Genomic DNA, 17,627 nt, shown 5'->3' on the forward strand with positions numbered 1-17,627 from the left:
GATTCTTGGTTTGGCCCTGGTACCAAGATATCTCCTGCAATTCAAAACTTGTCATTTCTCCCTCGTTTAACAAGATACCAGAATAGTCCCAATCTGCATATTTCCTTTTTTGTGTCCCTTAGAGTGATACATTGAAAGTCTAATCCCTGGTATCTGGTATTCTTATTAAAAATAGGGTCTTTGGAGAAGTAATCAAGTTAAGATGATGTCATACTAATGTGGGTGAGACCTTATAAGCTGAGAAAACAGAAACAGAGTGAAGACGGAGGAGAGAGGGCCATGTGAAGATGGAGGCAAAGACTGGGGAAATATTGCTATGAACCATAGAACACCTGGAGCCACCAGACGTTTAAAGAGGCAAGGATGGACTCTTCCCTAGAGTCTTTTGAGAAAGTAGAATCCCGACAACACCTTTTTTTTTGGACTTATAGCTTCTGGAACTGTGAAAAAATACATTGCTCTTATCTTAAGCCACCCAGTTTGTGTTAAGTTGTTACTGCTGTCGTAGGAAACTAATATAGAAACTCAAACAAGATGTGGCCCAGTTGGCCCTGTGGTTGGGTGCTGAACATCAAGAAAAGCAGAAACCATCTGTTCCAGCTCTCTGTATGGAAATACTTTCTTATATTTTAATACCACATTAGAGTTCACAGAACAGTTTCCACATATATTATCTTCACAATTCTATGGGTTTCGTATGACCCCCTCGTTTTCCAGATGAGGTAACAACTGAAGTTGGATGTTGAGTGTCTTGATCAAAGTGACAGAGCTGGCAGGTGATGGAGGTCACTCTTAGTTCTTTTGAATAAAAAAAAAAAAAAAAAGAAGAAGCCCCAAGCACTTTCCACTACCCCTTTGTGCCTACTTGGTGTAGTGAAAAGCAGTCCCTTGAATATACTTCATTTCAACCCTCTCCATTGTCTGTGTACACTCTCAGACAATGCCATCTCAGGACTGAATTCAAAACTTAGGCTTAATCAGATCAGTCAAAGAAAGCAAGTGCCAGGATGACTGACAATGCTGTTCTAGTATATGACTTGAATCCCATCTACCTCTCCCCATCTCACTGCTCCCACCTGGTCCAAGTCCCTGTCATGTCCCAACAAGGCCATAGCACCAGTTTCCTGTTGGTCTGGTCCTGCTCTTGACCATGAAAGGGTTCTCAAAGCAGAGGGAGCATTGAAACATGAAAACTCACATAACAATGATTCTCTGCAAGGGTTTCTGCTGTGTATGAAAGAAAACTACCTTGAACTACAAGGTCCTGCCAAGTCATCTGATTTCACCTCATGTCTCTCTCATCCCTTGTTCACTATGTTCCAGCCTCACTGGTCTCCATTGAACATGTCAAGGCTATTCCTACTAGCAGCCTTCATCCTCCCTAAATATCCTATCTAAGCTAGTAGTCCCCATGCTAGTCTTTCTCTACTCTTCTACTTTGTTTTATTTTCTTTCTTTTTTTAAAAAAGTTGAAGCACTGTTGATTTACAATGTTATGTTAGTTTCAGGTGTATAGCAAAATGAGTCAGTTATACAACTTTTCCAGATTATTTCCCTTTATTTGTTACAAAATATTAAGAACAGTTCCCTGTGCTATTTAGTAGGTCTTTGTTGGCTATTTCTTTTATATGTAGTAGTATATATATGTTAATCCAAAACTCCTAATTTATCTCTCCCCACCTTCCTTTCTGGTAACCGTAAATTCGTTTTCTATGACTGAGGGTCTATATTTCTCTTTCATGAATACATTCATTTGTATCATTTTTTAAGATTCCACATATAAGTGGTATCATAAGATATTTGTCTTTCACTGGCTTACATTTCTTAGTATGACAATCTCCAAATCCATCCATGTTGCTAGAAATGACATTATTTCATTCTTTTTTTATGGCTGAGTAATATTCCATTGTGTATGTGTACCACATCCTCTTTATCCATCCATGTGCAGATGGATATTTAGGTTGTTTTATTTTTATCATAGCAGTTGTTACTATTCCAGATGATCTTGTTTGCTAATGCATTTCCTTGTTTTATTACCCATCTTCCTTACAAGTCTCTAAGATTCATGATTGCCAAACCTTGTCTATCTTTTTCTATGCTATATTTCTAGAACATAAAGGAGTGCCTGATGTATATAGTAAATGCTCAGTGAAGGTTTGTTGAATGAATAGCAAATGTAAGAAGCAATAGTAGCCAAGTTTTACAGAGCTTACTATGCATCAGATACTGATGTGATTCTTATGTGAACTATCTCAGTCACAGCAACCCAATGTATTAGGAAAAATTCTTTGCCCCCCATGTTAGAGATGAAACCTTGAGGCTGAGATTAAAGGATATGCTCAAGGTCACAGAGCTTGTAAATGCCAATTCTCAAACCCAAGTGTGTGAATAAGTTTATTCTCTTGTACCAATGTTCTCCGCTTGGACTGTGCACAAACTTGAGTGGCTTATTTCATGGTGTCAAGGACTATTTCAGAAAGCAAATGCTAGGTATTCAGGCAATGATTTTTTGTTTTTTATGGGAGTTGACCAGCTCAGTACTCAAATCCAGAGCCACAGTTTAGTACATGGAGTCAGGAAAATAGTCCTATTCATGGCAGTGCCATCATTTTTTAGGGCATTCTGACATCATTTACTTTGGTGCTTTATGGACTGGGGGGACACGTTCCAGACAAATCAATGGATCCCCTACAGTCAAGAATTCTTAGAAACAAAGAGGGTCACAGTAGAATATTGTTCACTGCTTCCCCTCCTCTTCATATGCCTCCCATTAATTTCCACTCCTGCATTACCAAAGCTGGCTGGGACACAGGCTCCATTTAGCAAAACGATGAAACACAAACGTTTATTGAGACTGTGCTTCGAATCAACAGGGTTTTCCTCAGATTGAGTTGCCGCCAATTATCCTCCATGCAATTATGGCGATCCCAGAAGCAAGCAGATGGGGAAGAGTTTTGTTTTCAAATGGAGGAGAAACCAATATGTAGGAAGAAAAGGCAGCTTGTTCATTTGAACAGACTCCAGGTGGCTGGTCGCCAAAAGGCATAGAGCCGGGGAGCCAGGTTTGGCCCTGGATCAGTCCAGCTGCCCACAGACCAGAGGAACCAGCGAGGCTCTGGGCTCTGCCCCCACATATCATGCTTGTCTGCCGGTGTCCAGCTTGGCTGAGAGAGTGGAGGCCGAGGGGGAGGCAGCCCACAGAGGTCCTTGGAGGTCAGGCTCCCGACCTTGATGCCGGTGGAACATCAAGTCCTGCTATTTTGTTGTCGTTCCACAGCAACATGTTGATGTGTCTTATTAGAGAAGAAAATTCAAGAAAAGACATGCAAAAGCCCCAGCCATATGGCAGACCTCCTGGGAAAGCTTTGATCATTTGGAATTTCACGAAACCTGAAAGATACTTCCCCTTTCTTAAGGATCGCATTGTCCTAACCTTCTTGCTGGACTCTGCCTCCTGAGGTTACCACTCTCAAGAGAATCCAGGATGCTGCTGCATGATTAATGTAGTTATTTCAGTCTGGATTTTTATTTACAATGACATAGGGCACCTAGGACTGTGCCAAAAATGGTCAAAATTGTCAGTTCCAGGATCATCAATGCTCAGAGAGGATCTGTTCCCCTTTTGACAAGAAGGGACCATTCTCAAATTGAAACAAATCCAAGGTACATGATGCCGAGTGCGAGTATGACTTACTCAATAAATTAGTATAGGTGAAAAGGGTATAATTAAATGAGGGAAACTTCTATGCAAAAATCAGCCCAACCTATAAGCAAAATAAAGGTCTTTTGAATTATGTTATCAGCTACATCGCAAGTAAGGACTTCTGGTCCTGTTTTAAATGAATGGCCAATTTTCCTAGATTAAATAGGTTAAAAAATTTATATGGCTTCAGTTACAGTTCCTGTTCAATCACATATAGCCATGTGATTGAACATGGCTTGGTTTCTTCCCCAAGCTGAAGGAAACTCAGCAAATACTGGCGTAAATTTCACACATGGATCCTGAAGTGTACATTTTTGGTTGGATGAAAAAAAATACCTTGATAAATTTGGGGCATTCAAAGAGGTGGATTTACTCTGTAATCACCTAAATAATATTATAGGAGAGCATATTGATGGTTTCACCAATGATCACAACAATTGCACGTCTTTTTCCTGCTTGAATATTTTGGGGATTTACTGAGATATGCAAAACAGAATCTGGCCTCATGACATTTATGAGATGGATGGTGTCTATTCTGATGGTAAGAGGAAAAAAGCCCAGGAAACCTCTTAGAGGCAGGAAGCAATTTTGGAAGTGCTGCAAAAGACAGTGATATTGTTCTTGGTTTAATAGGTGATCTACCCCATGAAATAAAGCTGCAGGGCCACGTTTGTCTTGGTTAATAATGTCAGCAGAATGAGGAAGTTTAGCTGTAATAACAGTAATAACTGTGTCGATGTAACTGCTGGGGCTGAATTTCCATCTGCAGCCTCATAATATATGACCTTTGTTATGCCTCTACCTGTTGATTTTTTAAAGCAAAATTGGCTTGTCTGTTCTGCTCAGGGAATGGAGGCTGAAATAGTCCATTTTCTCTGGATAAATCAAGGTCTTGTGGGTGGTGATTTAATCTCACAAGTATCTTTTAGGACTTGATTAAAATTGCAGAGAAAGGAAGTCAGACATTAACAAATACATTGTTACTCTGATCCTGAATCAGGTGGGCTTAAAGCTGGACATTTTTATTTATGTCTTGTCTTTCATCACCTTCCTTTTTTTTTTTAAACCATAAAACAAATACTAATACCTATGTTTCTTTCTATGATATTTCCCCTGCCCTCCCCTGATAGAGTGAACCATTCCCTACTCTTGGAATGTGTTTTGTTATTACACTTGCCATGCTGTTGTTAATGCATTTGTTAATCCATCTTATCTCCATCCCTGGCCTGTGGGTTCTTTGAGAGTGGAGACTAGGTCTTGCTCATCTCTGGATCTCTAACACTCCGTATGGAGCCTGGCTGATATGTGATACTTTACAGAAGTGCAATGGAATATTCTGCCAAATGCATTTTTCCCCCAAAATGTTTTCACACCATAAGAACTCCTTTTGTTCTCCCAATCATCTAATGAAGTGGTCAGAAGAAGTAATGATGGAGAAGCAGCTGAGATTAAGTGAGGTGTGTTGATTGGAAATGGTCAAATTGCTCAAGATTTTCTAAGTAATTAGTTATGAAGACAAAGTCAGAGCTCTTATTTTCTAATCACTGGCCTTGAGCCTGGACCAGCCCATGTGGGATGGGGGAAAGCCATGAGATATGCATGGTAGTAGACACCTCTCGACCACACCCGGGCTAAAATACCCTTTAACATGTATTTATTTTTCTTCATAGCCTTTCTTTTCCTCTACTAACTTTATTATTATTATTTTAAGTCTTCAATTGTGTCCCGCTCACCACCACTTTCTTTTGCCCTCTTTGACCTCTTTCCCTCCATTGGGTACTGAAGTCTGTGACACAAGCTGAAGCCTATTGCTTAGCTTAACCAATGTAAAGACCTTCCCTGGCAGGCCTGATCATGTAGATGTGTCCTTATCAAACTTGAGGTCTTGGAATTGGGAGTTATAGAAACCCTGGCATAGGCATGTTGTCATAAAAAATGTGAACGACAGTATACCTAATACCCTAGGGAGTATGTAGTTACAGAAGGGGCGGTACAGTAAATGTGATGTCTTCAGAGGACCCTGGGCTCTGTAGAGGGGACATGGAGAGATCTGCAGAGAAGGAGGAACTTTGGTTGGGTCTTGACGTATCCAGCTGGGCTGTGGAATTACCTGCCTTGGATTTCGATCTTGCCTGCAGCGCTGATTTGGCAAAGTGAGCTCAGGCAAAGTATTCTTTCTAAGCCTTTAGTTTCTCTACCTGTGAAAGGGGGATGATGACAGTAGCAATCATACTGTTCCATGCAGTGAGGATTAAAAAGACCACGAAAGTGAAGGACTTAGATAGATTCATTTGTGCCATATTTTAGAATCTGTATAAAAATGATAGCATAAGGTATTTATCTATAAAATAGAAACAGACCCACAGACATTCAGAACAGACAAGGGGGAGGGGTGGGGAGTGGGCTGACTGGGAGTTCGGAGTTAGTAGATGCAAACTCAGACTATTATATTGAGAATGGATAAGCAATGATATCTTACTATATAGCACAGGGAATTATATCCAGTCTCTTGGGATACAACATGATGGAAGATAATATGAGAAAAAGAACATGTATGTATGTATGACTGGGTCACTTTGCTGTACAGTAGAAATTGACACAGCATTGTAACTCAACTATACTTTAATGAAAAAAAGTGAAAGTAAAGGACTTAGATTAGTGCCTGGCTCATGGTCGACATTCATACAAATTAACTATTATTCTAAAATTTTTAATTTTATGTTATTTTGTGTTGCACACATTATCGAGTATAACAAAAGATTCATCCGAGTCTCTGAATTTCTGTGATAAAAGATAAACCCTCAAAGAAACTTTGAACCTTGATGATAGGCAACTTCAGGCAACCTCCAGACTTGGACATTCCTCTGACTCGATGTGCACTGACCCCATGGAATGGTTTAGAAGCAGAGACTGGGATGGCCAGTCTGAGCTGAAGATACTGGAGAGGACACTGCAGAGTTCCTAGGTCCTAACTGGAGAGTTAACTAGGTTTTCAGGGAGAGTGAAGTCACACCGACTGATTCCTGTTGACTGCAATGGGTACCTCCTGCACTGCTATGTGTAGAGGTCCTTCTTTTAGCGGTAAAATAAGGAGCATCAAAGGTTGTACTCAGTGGCCCCCTCCTTGCTTCCTTTTCGCATCTCTCACACTCAGAACTTCAAACACCCAACTCTCTCCAGCTGCTCCAACTGAGGCCATCTTCCTTGATATTGTGCTAAGACATCTGCGCTTGTCCCCCTAGGTCAAATTGCTGTACCCATCCCATTCTCTCCCTCTGTCCCTAATTGCAACTTCACTTCTATGCCCAAGACGACTTAGCAAGTCCAATAAATGAATTTCTGATATGTAACCAATGAGTGAGACTGCATGTGACATGCTATGTTGTGAAGGTAATAGACTTGATTCCTGTCATTCATGGTAGTTAAGTGTCATACGTTACTGTGAACACTGAGGTAGAGGATATTGAACCATTGCTCTCTGGGGAAAAACAGAATTAGGCTCCTGGGAGTCTCTGGTCATATTTTTGTCCACCATTCAATGCATAACCTTGTTTTATGTGTGTTTCTGTTTAAAGACACTTTATTTAATATATATTGATGATTCATTAACATTAAACTCAAGGCTGACAACACGATAACTCGTGCATGAATGAAGCTTATCTAATACTTGTCTTCTCACATCAGAGCCTTCTTGTGCTTAGGGACACTAGGCAGAACTTTATCACTGCACCTGGGGACTATTTTCAACAGTGAAATCACCACAAAAAGCAAAAAAATTGTGAAAGGGATGCACTAAATAGACTCTGTAAAGGACATTTGTTTATAGGATGAGAGCTAAAGCACAAGGCAGTCATTGCCTTGCTGGACCTCAGCTGGGAGCATGCATGTTGGGTAACTCAAATGACCATAACAGCTCTGCAAGTATTGATTTTGGCCAATACATTTTAGCAAGTAGGCAAATTCACAAATCTGGAGCCTACAAATAAAGAAGGACTGTTCTATGTGCATTTTCACAGAGTTCAGGCTACAAAACAGCATCTCTTCTGGGATGTCAGGACTCAACACCCTCTGCGGGTTCAAGAACATCTTACTGTCAAGTGAATAAGGGTCTCTAACTTCTAAACTGTGTGCACCAATTCTCTGCAGTATGGTTAAGGGCATGGGGTTTGGAGGACTGGCCTCCCTATGATTAGCTCTGCCATCTCAGGCAACTTAATGTCTTTGAATCATGTTTTCTCTATGAAATTATTAGGAGCTTATAGTAATATTTACATTTATCTCTCAGAAAGTTTATGGGGAGACTAAAGAGTATATGTAAAGGGCTTCCAGATAATCATATCTGAACATATAATAAGAACTGGATAAATTTGCCAATTATGTTTTGCCTAGTTATCTTTTTTATTCAATTTTTCTAAACCCTATCTGTCCTGCAGAGTTCACCTGAAGTTTCTCCTCCATAATTTTACTCCAGAGTCTTTCTGGAGGGCTCAGTACCATCTGAAATCCTGGCACTGACTATTCATATCCCTCACTAATCATATGCCACCTTACAGAATCAGTTGTATGATCACTTACATTTTGTCTATTTTACCTAGTTTTCTTTGGTACATGTACATAAAACATATTTGAATATTTACGATATGCAACACTCCATGTGCTCTTTGAGGTCCCTGACTTCAAAGAGTTCATGACCTTGGAATCATTCCTGATTATTTTCGTATATGCTTAGTGCATTTTGATGGCTTCTTTAGGCATCTTTGCCTCATTAATTTTTCCACATTTGTGTCTCTTTGCAAGGCAGACAGGGCCTTGTTCAATATTTCCATTTGATGGATAGGCAGGCGGATCTCAGAGGAGTGATGTAAGTTCTAGGTCATATGGGAACCCCAGTGCTGTGTTGATGATGATAACACATCAATTGCAAGGAGATACTTGTTGGTTTTCTGATGTTTCCATGAACTGTTTTCCCTGGGAAAGACCTTGTAAAGTTCTTCTCTGTTCCAAGTTAGTCACCAGCTGATGTGACAGTTCAAGTTTATCATTACTACCCTGATATGGCGGTGAACACTATAGCAGGGGGATATGCCAAAGATTCCAGCCAAAATCTGACAGCAACTATTGGAAATTCCAATTCTGATGCTGATTTTATCCACCAAACCAACTCCAACATCATGGACCATTGCACAGAAAGAAAAAAGGAGGCCAGAGAAAGGGAACCAACAGCAGGAAACATATATGATGTAAAATATTTCTATCCAGTGCCTCTCGTCATCCCTTTTTGAGCTCGCATTGACAAGGCTTCCTCTATCTCTGCATTCAGAGTTTTGTACTCTAATATCAGACATTTAAACCTTTGTTCCAATTTAGGTCAGAATCACTCAAGTAGAACCTTGAGTTAATGGGTAAATTTCTCCCTAGGGTATCCCTCATTTTGGAATGAAAAGTTTCATCCTATCTTAAAAAAATTTCAGGCATTAGTGAGCAGGCTTGGGAGGGTGGGGGTTAGTAAGGAGAGTTTTCCAAGTATTATTCCAAGAAAATATCATGCATATCAATAGACTCTACTCTGCTTTGTCCTTTTGCATCTCAGTGTTTGTAATATTCTCTATTATTCAACCATCTGTTTCTTTGTCTCTCATTTGTAGAGGAGGTGAGTGAAAAAAAGACTATTCTCCTGGGTCTCCTTTAGTCCTGACATTCTAGGATTCCAGGATTCCTCTTCCTTTCTCATCTGCTCACTCTTCTTTCCAAACTCTTAACACCTTTGTTTATGTTATTATTGTTTTAAAGTTATTATCGAGAAGGGTTACATAAAAGAAAGAAAATTCTCTCTCCTGGGCCCATTCACTTTTCTCCCACATCTATTCCTTGTATCCTTGTTGACCAATGCCTTGAACCATCAATTTGGAGCACTATCAATGGACACTCCCTTCCCTTTGGAAGGTAAGATGTTAGTTCATCACCTACTCCCTCTGCATTTGTCTTCCTAGTTTTTAATTAGTAAGATATGAATCTTCAGTTTATCTGTCAGTTACTAAGAACTTGGTAAATCAAAATCATTTTTGGTCCGCAACTTTTACTTCTTGGTTCATCCACTCCAGTGAGATAGGAACTCTTGTTTTAGATGCCATCGGAAGAAACTTGTCCCTACTGGAGTCATCTTGGGAAAAGACCAAGCCTGGTGTTTGTGCTGTAAGAGCAGCATATTCAGGAAAACTACCTGTCACTCAGGTGGAGATAAAAACTTTGGGCCCAAGACACATTGGAAACCAATATCATAGAAGGGTTAGTAAAGTTAAAACTGATAAACTCAGGGTAAAAAAAAAATCAACATGATAAACAGTAATTGGGAAAATTGCTCACTTAAAAAAGAAACACTATCCAACAATTAGCCGAATTAGCACCTCTATTGATTCTTGGAAGTATTTTCTCCCATTTAACCTACTCAGATCAATTAGCTTGGCATCTGCCTCCAACTTCATATATCAATATAACTGTTTTCTCCCTAGCCTAACTGCTACTTAGGAGATAATGGGAGGGGTGGACCATTTTACAAGACAATAACACGGTTCCTGGAGAAATAAATCCAGAGGCTGAAGGAATCAGATTTATTTCTGAAGAAAGTGGTACATCCCTCCTATGGCATCTGATACACTGGTGGTTAAACAATTAAGTTTATTTTTGGATACAAAGTTAATTACTTTGAAAAGTCAGTGAGACTACCATTGACAAATACTCTCCTTAAACCCCTTAGAAATAACAAGGCAGTCACTCAGAACTGCTAAAATGGCAGCATTTGACATTTATTATTGCAGGAATTATGGTCTTCCTGTGAAGTTATCTGATTGTTCTCCTCTTAATTGAACCTTAGCAGGGCAGCCTTTCGATGTTACATGGAGGTGGGCACTGAGAACCCCACTATTTTCTGTGTTAGGCCCAGTGAATATTCCCCAAATGCTTCCATTAACTGTCAAGCACCTTTCTCTCAGTTCTTAAATCCTTTGATTTTAAATTCTATTTAGGGTGGAGGCTGGCTTTAAACGTCAAGGAACTCCATCATAATGGCCAATGAGTGAACTGAAACTTGGTTTGCTTTCTGCAAAACGTAGGTCCCTGTTAGAAGCCAAGGATCACAAACAATCAGGGAGTAGCTGAACACAGGTGCTATACAATGGAAGATTTATATGGCCATTAAAAATAATCTCTGCAAATAATATTGAATGATAACAAAAATGCTGCAATATATAGTTGGGGTAAAAAGGCAGAAAACCAACGACGCTGTTTCTTTAAAACAGCAGCATATGGACCCCCTGAAAAAAAAAAAAAGGCTGGAAAGAAATGTTATATTTATTTTGGGAAAGTGGATTTATGAATGATTTTTATTTTTTTCTTTACCGTTTTCTGCATTTTTCAAATGTTTATTTGACATCCATATATGCATTATCTGAAGAAATAGGCTATTTTGAAATAATTAAAGGGACACTAAAGGCTTTAGACTGTTCTGCCCCCACTGTTTTCTATCTACTATTTCATGACCTACAGTAGACACGGGGCTGGTTATCTCCATATTTCTCTTCTCTATGCTATTATAAAAGGGTTATATCTACTTTTCTTTGCCATCGATGGACATAATAAAGCATGATAAAATTATGGCTATTGAAACATTCACCATCTTAAAGAACAAAAGTTTTTTTCCTTTTTCAAAAAAATTGTAGTTGACTTACAATATTGTGTTAGTTTCAAGTGTACAGAAAAATGATGCAGTGATGTGTGTGTATATCTATATCTATATATATATATATATATATATATATATGTATTTGCAGATTCTTTTTCATTATAGGTTGTTACAAAATATTGGCTATGTTTCTAGGTACTATACAGTAAGTAGGTCCTTTTATGTATTGATTTTTTTATATAGTAGGGTGTATATCTTAATCCCAAACTCCTAATTTATCCCTCCCCCAGCTCTTTCACTTTAGTAACCATAAGATTTCTTTTTATGTCTGTGAGTTTGTTTCTCTTTTGTAAATTTGTATCATTTTAAAAAAATTCCACCTTTAAGTGATAAAATATATTTGTCCTTGGCTTACTTTACTTTGTATGATAATCTCTGGGTCCATTCATGCTGCTGCATTATTTCATTCTTTTTAATTCTTTTTTTTATGGCTAAATAGTATTTTTTCTAAAAGAACAAATTTATATTCTAAAAATAGATGTCAATAACAATTAAATCCCCAAATATGGTCATTATATTAAAAAGAAAAAAAAGTAACAGGAATTTTCTTTACATATTTTGTCTGAAAAATAAAAAACTGTCACTGTAATATACTACCAACCCTCATTTATCTGTATTCGAATTATCCATTCTATGGATTATCTAAGGAAATTCTAAAATCATAGACTGAATTCTGCCTAATATTTAGATGTACACTTAGATTGCATTTATCTTCAAGTAAAACCACTCTCAAAAAATTCACATAAAACCAAACATTTGCAGAAGTAAACATAATGAGGAAGATAAATTTATGCTTAGGAAATGTGTTCCAACGTGAAATACTGGTTTGTATTATTTCCCTCAATTTTTGCAGATAACAAAAAAAAGAAAGAAAAAGAAAAACAACCCCCCTCCCCAAAACTCAACTGATGGAATATAATGGAATACTATTATATACGTGTGTGTGTGTGTGTGTGTGTGTGTGTGCAAGCCACATCTTCTTTATCCATTCATCTTTTGATGGATACTTAGTTTGCTTCCAAGTCTTGGTTATTGTAAATACTGCTGCTATGAACATTGTATATTCTCTTTTCATATTGTGTTTCCTAAGTGATAGTGGGTCAGTTAGAGACTCAGCAGGAGACAGAGGGTATATCCACAAGGGATCATTGATGAGTGTTTCATGAAGGAATTCTTTACAAATACAGGAGAGGACTTAAGGGAAACCAACAAAATGGTGGAACCTGAAGACTGCCAGTTGTAGGAGATCCTGTATGAAAGTAGCCACTGTCAGTGTTTGTTGGCGTGGGCCTGCACTGGGCTACTGCAGTGCAAAAAAACTGTAATGAATTATTGATAGACTCAACAGCATAGATAAATCTCAGAATATTTATATTGAACAAAAGAGTTCATACTCCATGATTCCAGTTCTGTTAAAATTCTAAACAAGGTAAAACTGTACTGTTGGACTTGGTTGTTTGGGCCTGGGAAGGCAGGGACTGACTGCAAGAGGCAACTATGTAACACTTCATGGTGGTGGAATGCTTTTTTCTTGACTGTGGTGGTGGTTACACAGGTGTATACCTTTGTTAAAACTCACTGAATGGTACAAGTAAAAGAGGTTTTATGAAGGCAAATGCTATTGATGAAAAAAGAGAAACAGAGATTCAGAGAGAGAAAGAAAAAGGGAGAGAGAAAGGGAGAGAGAGAGGAAGGAGAGGAAGGAAGGAAGGAAGGAAGGAAGGAAGGAAGGAAGGAAGGAAGGAAGGAGGGAAGCCACGTCTAACAATCAGTCCAGTGGAAAGGAAAGGGGGATAAAATGCAATATTCCTCTTCTCCCACTGACTCTTACAGGTTGGGTAGCTACATAAAAGCCAGAAGACCAGGGGTCTGTGAGGCAGGACTTAGAGGTGAGCCTTTAGGGACTCAGAGCAGAGCAGAGAGCAAGTGGAGAACAAACAGCAGAAGATGTTTTCACACCATGTGAGGTCGTTAACCTCTGGGGAGAAGAATGTCAGGTAGGAAAATACCTCTTGGTTTAATGACTTGCAAATAGGAAAATTGACAAGACAGGGCAAATGGATTGAGGGACCCCTTCTACATTAGGAAAATACAGCGTGATACTCTAAGAGTCATCCCCGGTGTACCTATTTCCCATCACTGCGTATAGAAAGAAGAATCCAGGCAGTACAGTTTGAACCTTCTCTTCAAGTGGATTTATGCTCACCTGTAGACCCTCTGATAGTCCCCAGGGACCTGTGGAACATAGATGTGTCTGTCTATCTGGATGTCAAAATCAAAGATTAAGGTCTATTTCACATAGCCTGGTGTCCCTCAGTGATTCATTAGGTGACTGAGATCCTTATATATGTATTTATTTAATATTTTATTTACTTGCTGTCACAAAATTAGGGGACATTATGTTTGAATTCAATAAATGACTGAAATGTGACACCCTATATAATTTTTAATGACAAATAACAATACATATTTTTTTAAACTTATACACTTCCATATTTAGAGAGAGAAAATGCAAGACACACTTTTTTGCAGCATTGGAAAGATTCAGATTAATCAGAACACTTATGTTCTTATGTAACACTTACATAAAATAGGGATGCATTGATGCTGTTGTCTTATGTAGGACTTCCTCCTCTTCATTAAAATGCCTCAGATTGCTCTTTTTATTAGGTTTTGTCTACTTTTTGTCATTTGTCTTCTTTTTGTGAGACTGATGCTTTCCAGTACTTCCACCTTGTTTCACTATGCAACTGAGCCTAATCTAGAGAGGACTAAAAAAAATGAAATATCCATGTTTGTTAGAATTGTGTGTAAAGGAGAGGTAAATAGGCACCAAGGGACTAAAAGACACAGATTTTGATGAATAAACATTGTGACACAGATTTTGCCTTTTATTGGATTTTTATTCTCTTTTTTAAAGATTTTCAGATAAGCTCTGGGTTTTAAAATCCCCTTTCAGTGCTATATTTCTGCGTTTCCATTTCATCCCATACCATTTCTCAGGTTTACTAGTTTCTTATGTTTATTACCTATTTTACACTGTCATTTTTAAAGTTTATTTTTCTCAAACTATAAGTGATTCTTGCTTCCATATGGGTTTGGAGGATATGGAGAAAAAGTCTGAGATCTAAGGGTCCCTAGTTGGTTTTATAGGTTTAGTTATAGTCATGTTCAGTCAGGAATTCCTGCCTGTGGGTTTTTACTCAACATGAGTCACTTGCTTTTCTGTGGGGTACCTATAGTTGACCCTGTCTTATTTTTCCTATTTGATGATCCTGTTTTTATTTATGGCAAATGAGTATATGTATATATTTATGGGCTAGAAATTCTGAAGCTGGGATTCAGACCATATAAATCCTTAACAGGGTAGGTATCATGATGCCTATTTCACGATGAAAGATATTTAGGCCTTGGAGAGATTTATTCACTTCTTCCAGATGTCTTTGTTATCTGGAGTGGAGAGCCAAGACTTATATACAGCCTTGTCTGGCTCCAGGTTCTTTTAAAAATTATTGTCAGGGAGTTTCTGCTATGGCACAGTGGATTAAGAATCTGACTGCAGTGGCTTAGGTCACTGCAGAGGTGCTGGTTTGATCTCTGACCCATTGCAGTGGTTTAAAGGATCTTGTGCTGTTGTAGCTACAGTGTAAATCACAGCTGTGGCTTGGATTCAGTCACTAGTCTGGGAACTTAATATACCTAAATATTATCAGATTTATTAAGTTCTCATTTGCTCAGCATTCTATAAAGGGTAATACTATATGGAGTAATAGGAAGACTGCTGTCTTCCTTCTAGACTGGAAGGTCCATTTGGGGGTCAGAAAATGTATTATATTCAATTTTTGACACTTAGGGTCATCCAAAAATGTGTAATAAATACATAGTTATTAATTCAGAAATACTTATATTTCTGTAGTTTCAGATTGCAGAGGAAAGTAAAAATGTGGCTTTTATAAATTTCTGAATTCAAATGTCTTAATTGTCAATCAAGAGTCACAGGATATTCATTTGGTTCACTTGGAGAATATTGACTGAGCTCTACCTCTGTGTATTATTTATCTAGTGCTGTGTAACAAGTAATCCCCAAACTTAGTGGCTTCAAACAACACATATTCATTACCCTGGAGTTTCTCTGGGTTAGGAATCTGGGAATGGATTAGCTGGCTGCCCCTGACCCAGAGTTTCCCACAAAAGTGCAATCAGGTGTCTTTGAGGACTGCAGTCATCTCAAGGCTTAACAGGAGAAGGATCCAATTCCACGTTCATTCACAGGGATGCTGACAAGTCTGAGAATGCTCACTGCCAAGGAGACTCCCATGGCCATGAGGAAGCCATAGGGCCTACTTGGATGTAGACTGGAGTCGTTGGTTCCATATCATAGGGGCTTCTCCCTAGGGCTGCCCAACGGATAAGGAGGTTTGACGTGGCAGTGATGAGTGGGCTCTCTGGCAGCCAAAAGATAAGTGTGAGTCGTTTTCTCTTTCCAGGATGATTGCAGTGGAGTTGGAGAGATGGCCTGCTACTAACAGGGATTATTAATACAAGCCCATGTGTAATTCTTTTTGCAAATAAGTGGACCTTTCTTATTACAGTTGAAGCATGTTATCTGAATGCCTATGGCTTAAACTGGAAAATCATAAGTTTGGCAAGAATGAGATTGTATAGGTGTGCAGAGAAAGGGAAGATGACTGGGGAATTAAGATACTAATAGAATCTAAACATTTGCCTGGGGTCTCCATCATAATTTTCAGGTTTCAAAGAAAGGCTCCTAATTACTTTCATAATTTTTAACTCATTAAGCATTTACTGTGGATGCCCTGTGTGTGAGACACTGTGGAGAACAGTATAAACGGGATTTTATTTAAGGCTCATAATAACCCTAAAGTAGTTATCACTATACCCATCTTTAAAGGTGAGTTTACTGAGGCTCAATTGTGCGAACTGGTGTGCTCAGTGATGGAGCTGGGACGGAAGTTTGCAATGCCATGTTGTAAGTATTATATCATCCATTCTTTTTTTTCCCTTCTATTTGTTCATTATTTAAAAAAAATATTTTTATTAGAGTATAGTTGATTTACATTGTTGTATCCATGTCGGCTGTACAGCCCAGTGACCCAATCATACATGTATATACATTCTTTTTCTCATATTATCTTCCACCCTGGTCTATCTTGAGAGACTGGATATAGTTTCCTGTGCTATACAGTAGGAGCTCATTGCTTATTGATTCTAAATATTTTTACCCAAAGAAAAATGTTCCTGATTTTGTTTAAAGCCTTAGAGGTACAGAGATGAACAAGGTAGAAGAGTTTCCCAATGTCTTACGGTTTACATTCTAGTGGAAGGAGCAGTGGGGTGGGAAGACTATTAAGAAATGAATAAACCAGAAAAGCATCAGGTAGGGATAAATAACTTGTCTGTCTTTCTCCATTGGGAGGTAAACTGGAGAACAAGATTGCCGTTCCACCATTATATTCCACAATACTTGGACGAGTTCTCATCACAGAGTAGGAGTTCAATCAATATGTTCAACTGACCAAAAATAAATGAGCAAGCAATAGAATGGGCCATGTAGAAAATGAAATGAAGATGTGATTGAGAAGGACTGAGGGATGACCTTGGATTAGCTAGTCAGGGAGTGTGTTTCACTGAAGGTTCAACATTTGAGCTGGGGTCTGAAAGATAAGACGAAGCTGGCGTGTAGCTACCTGGATGAAGAACATTCCATACGGAAATGAGCAGCTTGTGCAAAGGCTCTGAGGTGGGAGTAGCTTGGTGAGTTTTACCAACAGAAAAGAAGGGAGTGTGCTAAAGTGTGGTGAATAAAGAGGATAGGAGTGGAGGCCAGAGAGATGGGCAGGGCTGGTTTATGGGAGACCGAGAAAGACACTGGGTAGAGTTTAGATGTTACTTCAAATGCGATAGAAGCTACTGGCTGGAAGGCTTTATATAGGAAGTCAGGAAAAGAATATAATTTCTTTTTTGCAACAGTCCAGGCGAGATGTAGTGGAAGCTTAGATTAGCAGATAGTGGTGGTGAAAATGGAGGGAAGGGGCAGCGTTACTCCCAGTGAATGCATCTCTCCTACAATCTTGGTTAAGACAGCAGGTCTCTACTGCTATTGGTTTAGTCACATCCATGTCCAGGAATATGAAATGAAGATAATGGGGAAAACAACATTACTGG

This window comes from Phacochoerus africanus, chromosome 10 (assembly GCF_016906955.1).
Source record: "Phacochoerus africanus isolate WHEZ1 chromosome 10, ROS_Pafr_v1, whole genome shotgun sequence".
Classification (NCBI taxonomy): Eukaryota; Metazoa; Chordata; class Mammalia; order Artiodactyla; family Suidae; genus Phacochoerus; species Phacochoerus africanus.